Consider the following 14,824-nt stretch of genomic DNA (forward strand, 5'->3'; position numbering starts at 1 on the left):
TTAGACTCCTCAATTTCCTCCTCGCAAATATGACAGATATTGTTCTTTCTAAATTCTAATTTTTCTTCTTCGGTTAATTTCATCGTTCATTTGTTTCTTTCATTAATTTAGTTGGTCTTATACAATCCTTTTCTTATCGTTTTACAAACTCTTGTGAAGCTTTTTTTCCACTATAATGTTCAAATTTATTATACTTTTCTCCAAGAGATGATTTGATATAACAACAGAAACCACAAGGAATATGTTTTTGATATTTATTTGTATGTGATTCTTTTGGATTAGGAGAAGCAGTATTTATCTTTTTTAGGATACATTCAAAGTCAGCGTATATCACAAAAGGGTACATGATAGATTTATTTTAATCTTCAAAAGAAATCTTTTCACCAGGTTTAGGCATTGTAATTACAGCTGATTTATGATTACTACAATATTTTGAATGTTGTTCTAATCGTTATTTTGTATGAAATGAATTAAGACATCGCTTACAAGGATATATTTTGTTTGCTGTTCTGAATACCTGAGAAGAGATTAATCTTGATAAATTATTGATGTATGTGTAATGTGAATTCTTTCCAACACTAAAATATGAAAGATCAATGTGTGTTTCTTCATTTTTATAGTTGTTTGAAATTTTTGGTTTCGTTATATTTGAGATATCCCTTATTGTCGGGTTTTCCGGCTGTCTGTCTGTGTGTGTATGTGTGTCTGCAACACGAGGCTCCACAGCACGAACCAGCAAACCAATTTCGATGAAACTTTGCCAAGAGGTGGAATATATACTGGGAATGTGCGCGTTTGAATTTCGTTACCAAGCAACCACCCTTTGCTGTGTAGCGGCCGAAAAACCGCGTACAGTATTTTCAATACTTGTCCTTCAGTTTTGAATATAGAGAAACGAGACGTCGGAATTAAACACTTAGAGATATTTAGAAAATTTCACTCGATCCGATTTTTGATTGAGGTTTTATTTTTCAAATGGTAGTCCTTCAAAAATCGGGTGTCTATTTACCGTCATTTAAGGTGTGTATACAGTGTTTGTAAGGAACTACACCGTCGTTCCACCTTCGATCTCTCCTCGATACAAACGTTATTGACCAAAGTGAAAAGGATCCAAAATAAATGGAATCACCGGCATTTCTGTCTGTGGATTTCTAATAATATGTTTATTTATTCACCGAAAACGATTCCAGGACCCACACACCACCTCCAATTATTTATTTATTTTCCGAAAACGATTCCACGACCCACATACCACCTCCAATTATTTATTTATTTACCAAAAACAATTCCACGACCCACACACCACCTTCAATTATTTATTTATTTACCGAAAACAATTCCATGACCCACACACCACCTTCAATTATTTATTTATTTACCGAAAACGATTCCCCACCCATACACCACCTCCAATTATTTATTATTTAAAGTGGGAGTGGTGTAGGAAAGTGGGCATGGCTTATGGAAAGTGGGCGTGGCTTATGAAAAATATTGTGTGGCTCAGGAGGTGTGGTCAAACAAGAGCATTGAGAGAAGTTTATCGGGTTTTGTGTGTGTGTGTGTGTGTGTGTGTGTGTGCGTGTGTGCGTGTGTGCGTGCGTGCGTGCGTGCGTGCGTGCGTGCGTGCGTGCGCGCGCGCAACGCGAGGCTCCACAGCACAAACCAGCAAACCAATTATTTTTCAAATGGTAGTCCTTCAAAAATAGGGTGTCTATTTACCGTCATTTTTTATGAGTGCCAGTTGGCAAAATACGCAATAGGAAAAATCTTGCCAGGTAGAGGAACAATGGTATGTGAACCAATACGTCTTGGCAATGAATCTTCGTCGGTGGATCGGTTAGAATGAAAAGCATCGTATCCTAGCGAATCCCTCATCGCCTACCGGCTTGTTAATATTTGAACTTTGTATCCGTTAATCCATATGCATTAATAGAAAGATTATTCTTTTTCTCAAATTTAGGAATATCTGTTAGTGGCATTGGGAATTTAAAATCTTTAATGTCCAAGGTATTCTCATGTTTCATATATTGTTTTACTCTTTCCGAATTACATTTTGGTGGATGTAAGTGAGCAAGAACAGACCAGAGAAAACATTTATTATCTTTGTTATTAATATTAACAACTGCCTTCTTTCGTTTTATTTCTTTTGGTAATTCAATATAAGAAGAAGCTTTAAGAGGGTTTGATTTTAGAACGTATATATATATATATATATATATATATATATATATATATATATATATATATATATATATATATATATATATATATATATATATATATATATATATATATACACAAAGATTTTTAAAATATTGAATAAACTTCCTACCATTGTATTATCAACATCCTCCTCTTGTCTTGATAGTTCTTCATAAACCCCACTATTCAAAAAATCTTGAAATGATGTTATAAAATGAAGATCTGTTCTCATATAAGGAGTTTGTTCTTCATCTTGTCTTTTCATATTCATTTTCACTCCCATATAAAACTTTAAAGTTTTCTTTTCTTTTAATGTCTTTCTAATAACCTTTTCAACATCAGGTTTCACTATTTCAATTGATTCAGCTATTGATGATGGACCGGGTTCTCCAAATTGAAAAATCCTTATTTTTAAATGCCCCATCAGTGTTTTCAATATAATAGTCTCTCTTTACTTTAAACTCATTTTTCTTGTGTTTTTGTGATTGAATATGTCTATTATAACTACTCTTCAAAACATCCTTTGAGCAGATATCACAATGTTTTCTTTCCAACTCAAGAGGAGATATTTGATGAAATAGATTAAATGTGTGTTTGTTGGTTCGAAGGTGTTTTTTATAATGTTTATATTCGTGATTACAAGCATCGCAGTACGTTGTATTCACCATATTTCTATAATAAAACTTTGCTTAAACTAAAATTTTCTTGATGAAAATTTCGTTTAATTTATAGGTGAATCTGTGCTTCAAACCATTTTATCCTCCAACTTTTTTCACTTGATAAATACAATGTTTCAAGACACAAAAGACAAGTTTCAATCAATCTCTTCATTTGTAAAAGATACTGAGAAATATGTCAAGGAAGTAAAATTGAACAAAGATAAATATAACAACTATTGGATAAAAACAATTATGGTAAATAATATGAGTTCTTCAATTTCCTTCAGTGGAAGGACTTTTAGTATACCTGGAAGAACATCAATTTAAGTATCTCTAACAAAAGTTTCTCCTCTCCTTCTGGTAATATATTCAAAACTAGAAAAAGCAATGAAACAAGAAAAAGTATCAAAAAATAAAAACCTTATGGATGAAGCTTTAGAAAGAAAAGATAAGACCATCTGTAATATGCAAGGAGAAATTTGTATTTTTTTTTCAACAACCCAAAATATGTAAATCCTGATTAAATAAAGGATGTTAATATATCAGGTGAAATGACATTTCGTTAAGTAGTTAAGTATCATTGTAAAATTACCTTTAAGATAAAAATTGTAGCAGTTGAATCTGTTAATGCAAAAAGTTTATCGATATCGATGGTAATATTTTTTTCTACTAATTAAATGAGTCAATATTCAACTGAATATTTTAAAGATTATGATACCGAGAGTTTGCATTCAAACGACAATTATTATACCGAGAGTTTGTGTTCAAACGATCGTTATGAAAGTAGTTTTATAGATGATTCTGAAAGTATCGAAGATGATATCGAAGATGAATTTCAGTTTAAGTAAAGTTTTACTTTATAAATATGATAGACTTCCCTGATTCTCCATGTGACAAATTTGAGAATTGTCCTGCGTGTGAAATATGGGGTTAAACACAGAGTCAAAAGCCTATAAACAATGTACATTTTGTCATTATCTTCTAATAAATGATAATAAAAAAATTAAAAAGGAAAGTAATTCTTTTAGATTTACACCAAAAATGAATTACTTAAGAAGATTGAGAGAAATGAATGTAAAGTATGAGGGTGATAACACACCTTTCCTTACAAGGGAAGAAACTGAACGTATTCGAGAAATGTTCAAAGGATTGTTATATATTATTCGTGGATGTGATTTTCAGTGAAATATCAACACAAGATATTGCATAAATAAAATAATGGATTATCTTGAAATTAAACGTGAACTTAGGATAAAATATAGGGTTTCTAAAAAAGCCAACAATGAATTAAATAACCTGTTTTCCAAATATATAAATGAATGATTCTTTACCCATTTGGGAAAATAAGATAAAATTTAACAATCATAAAAATCTTCCAAATTCATTGAGATGTCTCATAGTTGGTTCACGCGGATGTGGAAAAAAACCTGTTTACTTTTGAAGATGCTCCTGACTCCCAACTTTTTAGATTATGATAATTTTCACAAAGTCGAGTTTTCAACCAGAGTATCAACTACTCTCACAAGGTTTTAATGCTGGTCTTCTAAAAGAAGATATCATCGGTTTATTTAAACTTCAAAAAAACCTAAATGATTATAACATTGAAGATATCATTCAACGATTTTGTGATACACAGAGATGTAAAAAGAAATCAAAACCAATAACTTGTATTCTTATTGATAATACGGATCATATTCCGTCTCCCCAAGATTTGGATAAATCGAAAAAGAACCTCGTTATCTTTGATTGTGTTAATGAGAGAAACCAAACGGTAATGGACAGCTACTACACAAGAGGGAGACATTCGTCTTGTAATTGTATTTATCTTAGTCAATCATACTTTCAACTTCCTCGTCGTTCCATCAGAAACAATGCTAATACTTTTATTTTATTCAAGTTAAATTCAATAGATATAAACAATTTTTGGAAAGACAATTGTTCTACATTATGCAGTAAAAAGGAATTTGGGGATTACATGAAGCACACGACTGAAAAATATAAATATATTGTTGTGAAACAAGATGAGATATTAAATGATATTTTCCAATAAATAAATAAATGGATGCGAAAGAAAGAGCAAGAAGATTTAAGGAACATCAATAGTTAGTTTCAAAAGTTGTAAATCAACAGGAAGACATAAAGAAGAAACGCAGACAGAAACTAACGAGTGAAGAAGCATTTGAAAGGAAACAAGAGAAATTTTTCAAACCACTTTTAAAAACTTCCCAAGAAAAAATTAAAGATGTTTCCACAGTTCCCACAGCAGAACATACTCCTAAAAAACTTTAAATGTTAAAAGATTTTGATCAAATGTCTGAGGAAGAATAAGAGCATTTTGGAGAATTAGAATATGATGATGAAGGTTTATTTCAACAACTGGAAGAGATTAATCGACTCCCTGATTATATTGTGAATGCTCTTCAAAACAATGAATATTCAGCGGATTCAAAAACCAAACCAGGACTCATTCCAACAGAACAACCAGCAATATTTCATCTTGTTCAAGAAAAGTTATTGATATTTAATGATGAATTAAAGTTCTTGGCTTCTGCTCAACCCCCTGTTAAACTAACTCCGAGATTAATGTTTCTTCTCGCAAAAGATGGAAGACAAGGTTCAACTGTGAGGGATGAATCAAAGTATATTGATAAACCATTGGATATGAAAAATAATGATGATAGAGTATATATTGATCTGCTGAAAACTCTTAATTATAGGGTTAGTATTTCTGGTAAAAGTAGGAAAAATGAGGAGAAACACATTATTCAGGCTTTAAGTAGCCTTGGTTCAGATATTAGTTTACTTCCAAATGACCCATCACAATTAGTTAATAAATTGTAATTGTTGTTAGGCAGTAAGAAGGCTGGAAATAACAATTGTTTTAATGAAGCATCAGCCATTTTAGACCAGTTGATGAACATGAAAATAATTAATAAATCTCAATATAAAGACATTTTATCTCATATTAAATAAGATGAGAAGCACAATCCTGAGTTTTAATTTCACAACAAGTGACCACACATCTTCATTCCCATACCCACTACAACTTGACCCAACAAAAGAATATGAGGCATCTTTATTGTCCATGGAAATTTATAATACCTTATTTAATATAACTGATAAAAATGACAAGTTTAGTTATAATCCCGGAAGTGGATACAAAACGATAACAGTCTCACCCGGAGCATATGAGATTTCTCAAATATCTTCCGAAATTGCTCGTCTTATGAAAGAACAGGGTGATGAACCAAAAAATATTGTTATAGACATTCAAAAACATACTTCCAAATCAACGATTAAACTTAAAAATAACTACAAGGTTGATTTCACAATTGATAATTCATTTAGAGAGTTATTGGGTTTCTCCTCAAAAAAGATTTAAACTAATGGGACGTTTTACAGTGATAATGTCATTCAAATATCCTCAGGAATAAATTCAGTATTAATTCACTGTGATTTGATTGATGGTGCTTATAATGATGGAATAAAAACAAATACAATATTTTCATTCAGTGCATACTCAACCCCAATTGGTTATAAATTCAATAGGGAACCCAAAAATTTGGTTTATCTCCCTGTGTCAGGAAAAAACATACACAGAATAAATTTTAGGATAACCGACCAAGATAATCGTATGATTTCTTTTAATGGGGAAGTTATATCCATCAGAATTCACCTACGTGAAGTTTTCCAATAAATATATACGATGGTTATTGTGAGGAAACACGAGTTGGGAAAATATAAAATAATTGCAGGGGATGGGATGTTCCTTTCCCCATACTACAAGGGTGAAGGTATGCATCTTGGTAGAGGATACTATAAACCTAAGAGACAAAGGGGTGTCGGACATCAATTTAGAGGAGATGGGATAATTGATACTCTAATGGGTATCGGTTCAACTATTCTTAAACATAAAGACGTAATTGATTCAACTGCTTCTGCTGTGGGAAATGTTGCAGGTGCTATAAAGAGCATAAAAGATGCCCAAAAGGAATCTCATCAATTACAAGCAATTAAAGAAATTAAAAAAGGTAAAACTCAGTTGTCTCCCCAAGAGTGACATAAAATAATTCAAATACTTGGGTCAGGGTTTCAAAAGTTTTAACATCTTTTTTTCCTAAATAAATACAAGTATGGAAGCAATTGATAGTATCTATGATTTGGATGATACCATTGTTATCTCAAACTCCACTAAAAAAGATGATTACTTCAAGGTAAATGCAATAACTGGAGCAGACTGGAATGCAAATGGTACAAAAAGTTTTGAAATAAATAATCAACAAACCTATTTGAATCTATCCGAAAGTTTCTTGTTGTGTAAATTTGAATTCACTAAGGCTGGGAATAACACAAACGCAACACTCATAAATGATTTCTTCTGGAAATGTTTGATAGTGTTCGTTTGTACATTGGAACACAAGAAGTTGAAGCGGTTGATTATGTCTCTGCTATATCTGAAATGATGAAATTTACACTATATACATTCAGTGATAGAATGGGAAAAGGGGGCTGTCAAAGGTTTTATTCCTGATATATCAACGGGAACAACCACAGACCCTGTATATACTCAAAGGAAAGGAACGTATACTGATGATACAAATGCAGTTAATAGTTTTACTGTGGCAGTTCTTCTGAAAGGTATATTTGGATTTTGTGATCATGATAAAGTTCTGTATGGTCTTAAAATTAGATTTCAACTACAAAGGAATGATAATGAAAATAGATTACTCTTTGGTGTTGCTCGTGCTTTTGGTGATCAGAATAAATTTGTAATTGAGGAAATGAGTTTGTATATTAGTGAATATACTCCGAATCTTAAAACAGAAGAGATGTTGAATAGAAGACTTAACTCAAAGAAACCACTCGGTGTATCATACCTCAAAAGAAGATGTCAACACGTTAAACTAAACCACACCACTTACACATGGAATTTGGGTGTTCTGGAAGGAAAGCCACGATATCTGTGGATCATTTTTAAATAAACAGATGGCGATACTGCTACTGATAAGAATAATGCATTGAGTGATAATGCTATGGTGAAACAACTTCGTGTTTCTCAAGATGGAAGATTTTATCCACGAGATGGATTGGAAATTAATTGGGAAATAATGATTATGCTGAAGCATACAAGTTTTACCAAAATGTGTGTGAAAGTAATGGAAATAAAGAACCTATTTTGGATATGACAGCATTTAAAAGTTTGTATACAATCTATGCGTTTGACCTGAGTGCTCAAAAGGAAACTATAAAGTCTAATCGAGTGGATACTTCCCCATACATTGAAAGAGGAGAGAGTGAGGAGGTTGATACATATTGTTTGCTTTTGGAAGAAACAGAATTTCAGATGAATACAGATAATGGTGTGATGATGAGTCTCACAAAATTTTTTGTTAAATAAATGAGTGGCAAAGTACCAACTGGGGTATATGTTAATCAAATCAATCTTCATAAACTATCATCTTGTGTTCAAAATCAAAAGCCTTGTACGATTAACGTAAATACAATTCAGAGAAAAGGAGCAGTAAGAATTGATGTTTTGCTCACAAGAGAACAGGTTAAAATCTTGAACGATACTGGCTCACTTAAAATTAAAATGACAAAACCAATGTTGAAAAAAAATTCAATAAGAGAGACGAGTGGAGGATTTCTCCCATTTCTAATTCCTTTATTTGCTGGTTTAAGTGTGGTTGGAGCATTGATGGGTGGTATTTCAACAGCGGTGAAAACTGCCAATGAAAGGAAGGCTCAACTCTGGGCTCAAAAAGAATTGGAAAGACACAACAAAGAGTTGGAGAAACAAATTAGTGGAAGTGGTGGAATTGTAGATTTTGTTGAAAAACTTGAGGGTCTGCCTGATAAAGTGAGATTGTTAGTTGGAGATATGCTTTCTTCTATAGCACAAGCAGGTGTAAAATTAACGAAAAGAGGTAATGGATTATATCTTTCTAATAAATAAATGAGCATTGATGAGTGGTTTAAAGAATTTGGAAAGAATACAACATCAAATTTACAACTTGTCAAATATTGTAAGAAATTAAAAATTCATACTGTGGTTATTTGTATGAGAGGTGAATTAACAAACGTGCCAAAAATACAAAGAATATTATTATGAACTTGGAAGATAATAATGGGAACGGTTCTCATTGGGTTTGTATTTTTAATCATCAAGACAAATATTATTTTGAGTTTTGGTCTTCCACCACCTGTTGAAGTCATAATTCTTACAGAATGGTGTTTATCAAACATTTCAAGTCCAAGAATTAAATTCCAAGTGTTGTGGTCAATTCTGTCTTTATGTGTTATTTCAACTCAACAAAAATGAAAAATTTCATGACATTATTTTTAATCTAATATAAATGACTTATGTTGGTAAAGATGGTTTTATCTTTGGTGTATCCCAAGAACTGGATATTGATTTATCAAATTATTACACAAACGCCCAGGTTGAATGATATAAATATAGTACAACAAAAAATATTAATATGAAAAATGCTTATAAATTAAAAAATTATCCAAGCCCGACTGACACGAATGACTTGGTGAGATTAAGTGATTTATCACAATATATATCCTTAAATAAAACGGCCGTGTATTCCAAAGATACTGAAGTGTTGATTTTATCTCCAGGTCTTACAGAATTTACAGTTCGAATTAAAATAAATTTTTATAAAGAAGGGCGTATCGTTTGTATGAGAATAGAACAATGGGGGTATGATATGAATGATTTAGGGTATAATTGGTCATTTAAAATTGACCAAGAAGACCTGGAACAATTAAATCAGTCTCGTAAGGAAGAATATGATCCACTTGGTATGGAGAATGAGTTTTGTGGAGACACGATTAGCAAACAACAAATAAAAGAATTTAATAAGGGTAAACAGCAGGATTATCTACAATAAGTAAGGAAATACAAAATTATTTAACTATGGGAAGATGGGGAGGTGTTTCGTGTCATAATATTATTCTAACATATATTTCTAATACATCAATAACGGCAAGAAGGCTTCAAGAAAATTATCATTTCTGTGTCCAAGCATACCTTCAAGAAAAGGGTATTCGGTATTTTAATAAATATGTTCTACAACATAACAATGAGGTATTTTCAATAAAAGATTGGCATTATGCTGATGTTGATAAACTGACAACTTTAGATTTAATCAGAATGTTAAATAATGAAGAAATTATAAAGTTAAGAAAAGGTCAGGCTCTTTTAGAAATTCAAAAGAAATTTTATTGGTTTCCTGTTGTAAAAGAATTATTTTGGATACAGGAATAACAAGAAATCCTGATGAATATATGTATGATATTCTATAGGGTGTAAGCGATTCAAGCATAGTAAGGGACGAGGAAGTTGAAGAGAGAGAAGAGGAGGAAAAGGAAAAGAGAGAGAAAGAGGAGAGGGAGAAGAAAGAGAAAGAGGAGAGGGAGAAGAAAAAGAAAGAGAAAGAGGAAAGGGAGAAGAGAGAGAGAAAGGAAAGAGAGGAGAGAGAGAAGAGAGAGAAGGAGGAAAGAGAGGAGAGGGAGGAAAGAGTGAGAATGAATAAATATGGAAGCCAGTGAGATTAATAAAAGATTGGTGGTATTACAGAAAATAACAACCCACCGAGGAGGAAAACAAAGAATTGACAAGTCTATTAGCAGTATTTTCAACAAGACCGTTGACATCGTTTTCAATGACAGGATATTGACTTTAATTAAAGTTTTTTTTTTTATTTTTATTTTTTTTCTTAAATAAATGGAGGAGAGAGTGAAGGCATTTCTAAGGATTCTTTATGTTTTAAAAATTAAGATTCAAATGTGCATGTTGGAAATTTACAATGTTTTCGCTCTCTGTAAAGGAATTTTTCTCATAAATAAATGAGTTATTGTCTCAAATGTAAAAAGAAAACTGAAACTAAAAATATTTCATATTTTAAAAGTAAAAATATCAGGGTTATACAAAAAGGTCTTTGTTCGGTGTGTGGTTCAAAAAAAAATCTATTTATCTCCAAACACAAACTCGGAGAAGATATACAAAAGTTTTTATCAGGAAGTAAATTTACAACTACTGGAATACCAGGGGAATTTCATCTACCAGGGTATTCTTTCTGTGGTCCAGGCACAAACTTGGATAAACGATTAGATGAGGTAGACAATCCTAAATCCTGGAGTGAGCCCATCAATAGAGTTGATGAAGTGTGCATGAGACACGATATTGATTATGGGAATACCACAACTTTGGAAGAAAAGCATGAAGCCGATAGAGAAATGTTGTATAATTTGTCTCTGATACAAAATCCAACCTTGAGAGAAAAAGTTGATAGGTTCATCGTGAAGAAGATGATCAGTGCTAAATTGAAACTTGGACTTGGAAATTCAAAAAACTTATAGGCTCTAATGATGTCATTAAGATTGAAGAGAAATTAGCTGATGAATTACATAAACCAATATTCACAAAGTTTCAGAGAAGGAAGGTTTAGTCCAAGGAAGTAGATTATATCTGGTCTGCTGATTTGATTAAACTCAATAATGATAAGGGGTCCAAGTATGCTTTAACCGTTATTGATTTGAGGAGTAGATACGCATGGGTTGTCCCTTTAAAAAACAAAACAGGTAATACTCTTATGTTAGCCTTTCAACAGATATTTAATAAAAGTAAGAGAAAACCTAAAAAATTGTGGACTGATGAGGGTTGAGGGTTTTATAACAAGACATTTATGAATTTTCTAAAAAATAACAGTATTACATTATACAGTACCTTTAATGAAAGGAAGGCCGTTGTTGAATGTTTTAATCGTACCTCAACAGAGAGACTATATAAAAAATTCACACAACTCGGTTCACAACAATGGTCATCTTTTATTCAGGATATTGTGGATAAGTATAATGACATGATTCACACGTCAACAAATATGAAACCATCAGAAACATTTACAAAATTAAAATATGAAAAAGAGATTAATGTCAGAAAACCTAAGTTCAAATTTGGTGATATCGTAAGAATGTATAGGTGGAAATCTCATTTTGAAAAAGGTTATATTAAAAGATGGATGAACGAACTTTTAAAAATTGTTTATGTTCTCGATGCGGTTTCTTGGACTTATAAGATATATGATTTGGAAGGGGAAGAGCTTTTAGGTTCATTTTATTCACAGGAATTACAAAAGACAAAGATAAATTGAAATTTTTTTTGACTCCATCCACACAAACCCCAACAACATCAACCCCACCCCACACAAGCTCCACACAAACCCCACCCCACACAAGCTCCACCCACATAAACCCCGCCCACACAAACCCCACCCACATAAACCCCACCCCACACAAGCTCCACATAAACCCCACCCCACACAAGCTCCACATAAACCCCACCCCACACAAGCTCCACATAAACCCCACCCCACACAAGCTCCACCCACATAAACCCTGCCCACACAAACCCCACCCACATAAACCCCACCCTACACAAGCTCCACACAAACCCCACACAAGCTCCACACACAAATCCCACCCCACCAAGCTCCATACACACAAACCCCACACAAGCTCCACCCACATTCATCATATTCACATAATTAGTGATTAGTTTATTAGTTCCCCACACACAACATGTTTATTTAATTAAAAAATTATCCACCCATCCACCCATCCACCCATCCACCCATCTATCCTCCCATCCATTTATCCACACAAGCCTCATCCACATAAACCCCTCCCACATAAACCCTGCCCACACAAGCCCCACCCACATAAACCCTGCCCACACAAACCCCACCGAAGCCCCCTCCCACACAAGCCCCACCCACATAAACCCTGCCCACACAAACCCCTCCCACACAAACCCCTCCCACACAAGCCCCACCCCCCTCATCCCTCCTGTGCACCCCCACCTTTGACCCACCACCTCCCTCATCCCACCCCCACCCTTCCCCACACACACACGGGGAGGGGAGGGGTGGGATGAGGGGGTGATGGGTCGTTGGGGGAGCGCACCTACTCCCCCTCCCTCCCTCTCCTCTTCATGTCTTCATTCTCTTTTTGTAATTCAAAATCAAATAATTGTAAACAAAACAAATAGAATTAATCAAAATTGAAAATATTGATTATTCATTTGCGAGAATGTATAATCATTCTCAGCAATCTTCTTCAGATGTCTTGTGATTTCGAAACTCGGACACCATATTCTGTTTTGAAACAAAAAGTGGATAATTATTAGGTTTTATAAAGATAATTACATGGTAATATTAATAAGCCTGGTTTTGGTTCTAAGTTCAAGCCTCGTTGACCACTGAATTAACACACCAGGAGGCCGACTCAGCCTGTCATCCTTCCGCGGCCAATAAAATGAATTCCAGTGTACTGGCATAACCGCGTCCAAACTAATGATGCAACCAACAACCATAAGGCTACATTCAAAAGAGAGTGATATTAATAAAAGAATAAATAAACAAATAACAACAATAATTCAGAAACATTTACCTCCAGAAAATCATGTGTTGTACCAGATTGCTTCAACAGTTTATGTTGTGTGATCGAGCTGAAAAAAAAAAAAAATAATGAGTCAAGGGTATAGATGGAGAGACAGACAGAGGTAGGTAGAAAGACAGACAGAGAGAGATACACACACACACACACACACACACACACACACACACACACACACACACACACACACACACACACACACACACACACACACACACACACACACACACACACACACACACACACACACACGTCTCACCGTTGGTTTAATTCACTCGAGATCAGAGGCCGTGATAAGACTTCGTGCCAGTCATTAAAAATGTTTTTCAATTCTCTTCTAAGATGATTGACCTCTTCAATAAGAGCATTAATTTCATGCACCTCGTCGTGATTTGTAAACTGCTCTTCTTCCAAGGAGCTGCCAGGAAAAAATATAAATATTTTAGCATTATCACGATTTAATTTATAATCAATTGATTCATCATTCAAAGAGGAACCCATACACAAACTTACCAACTTTGTGGTGAGCTGTTTTCTTTGTCAGAAGAAGGATAGTCCATGTCTCAGTTGTTGACCATTAGTACAAGATGGCAAAAAGATCAGAGGCCGTGATAAGACTTCGTGCCAGTCATTAAAAATGTTTTTCAATTCTCTTCTGAGATGATTGACCTCTTCAGTAACAGCATTAATTTCATCAACCTCGTCGTGATATGTAAACTGCTCTTCTTCCAAGGACCTGCCAGGAAAAAAAAAAAAAAAAAATATATATATATATATATATATTAGCATTATCACGATTTATTTTATAATCAATTGCTTGATCGTTCAAAGAGGAACCCATACACAAACTTGCCAACTTTGTGGTGAGCTGTTTTCTTCGTCAGAAGAAAGAGTTCATGTCTCAGTTGAAAACCATTGGTACAAGGTGGTAAAAATGAAAATCCCCTCTGGCAGAAACTTTGTCTGGCGAATCACTTATAAGGCAACGATGAGGAAATTGCCTAATCATCGGGTGTGGCCACAGGAAATGACGCTTCGGGTGAGACAGCTTGGGAAATACGTGGGCGATACATTCTCAAGTAGTTTGACTGATTTTAAAATCAAAATTAAAATGCTTCAAATGATTTTGATTAAACTTGCGTTTAAAAGCATGTTAGTGTTCTGATTTAAAATACTAGTACGTGCCCGTAAAAAAAAAAAAAAAAAAAATTATAAATAAATATTCAAACTGCGAGCAACAAACAACAACCACACAGGCCGTTTCTTCGCTCTCGCATGCCCGTACGTGCGTGGTGCGGAAATTCGCATATTCGCAGTTACGATGATTCGCAATTTAGGTTTTAATGGCCAATTATTCAATTAGCTTCAATGTATTTTGCCTTTTCGCAATGTCATCGCAAGGAAAAACAAAGAGAAGAGGAGAGAAAAAAAAATTACTTCCTGGTTCAGAGCATACCAGCACTCTGTTACCGAAATGCATGTACCGTCTCGTATGAAAA

At 33.8% G+C, this 14,824-nt stretch overlaps 1 protein-coding gene and 1 long non-coding RNA gene across 3 annotated transcripts in view; one reads left to right on the forward strand and one right to left on the reverse strand.

Moving 5' to 3' along the window:
• LOC147020292 (Golgi pH regulator-like) overlaps positions 1-14,824 on the forward strand; it is an 80,567-nt gene that overhangs the window by 33,878 nt on the left and 31,865 nt on the right. The gene's annotated exons all lie outside the window — the stretch shown is intronic.
• Positions 12,909-13,735, reverse strand: LOC147020293 (uncharacterized). The gene is made up of 3 exons (XR_015061743.1): positions 13,585-13,735; positions 13,320-13,377; positions 12,909-13,024 (listed from the first exon to the last, which is right to left on the reverse strand). It is a non-coding gene; the product is annotated as an uncharacterized LOC147020293 (long non-coding RNA).

This window comes from Eptatretus burgeri, chromosome 9 (assembly GCF_056783735.1).
Source record: "Eptatretus burgeri isolate ZD-2024b chromosome 9, Ebu_testis_v1, whole genome shotgun sequence".
NCBI classification, from domain to species: Eukaryota; Metazoa; Chordata; class Myxini; order Myxiniformes; family Myxinidae; genus Eptatretus; species Eptatretus burgeri.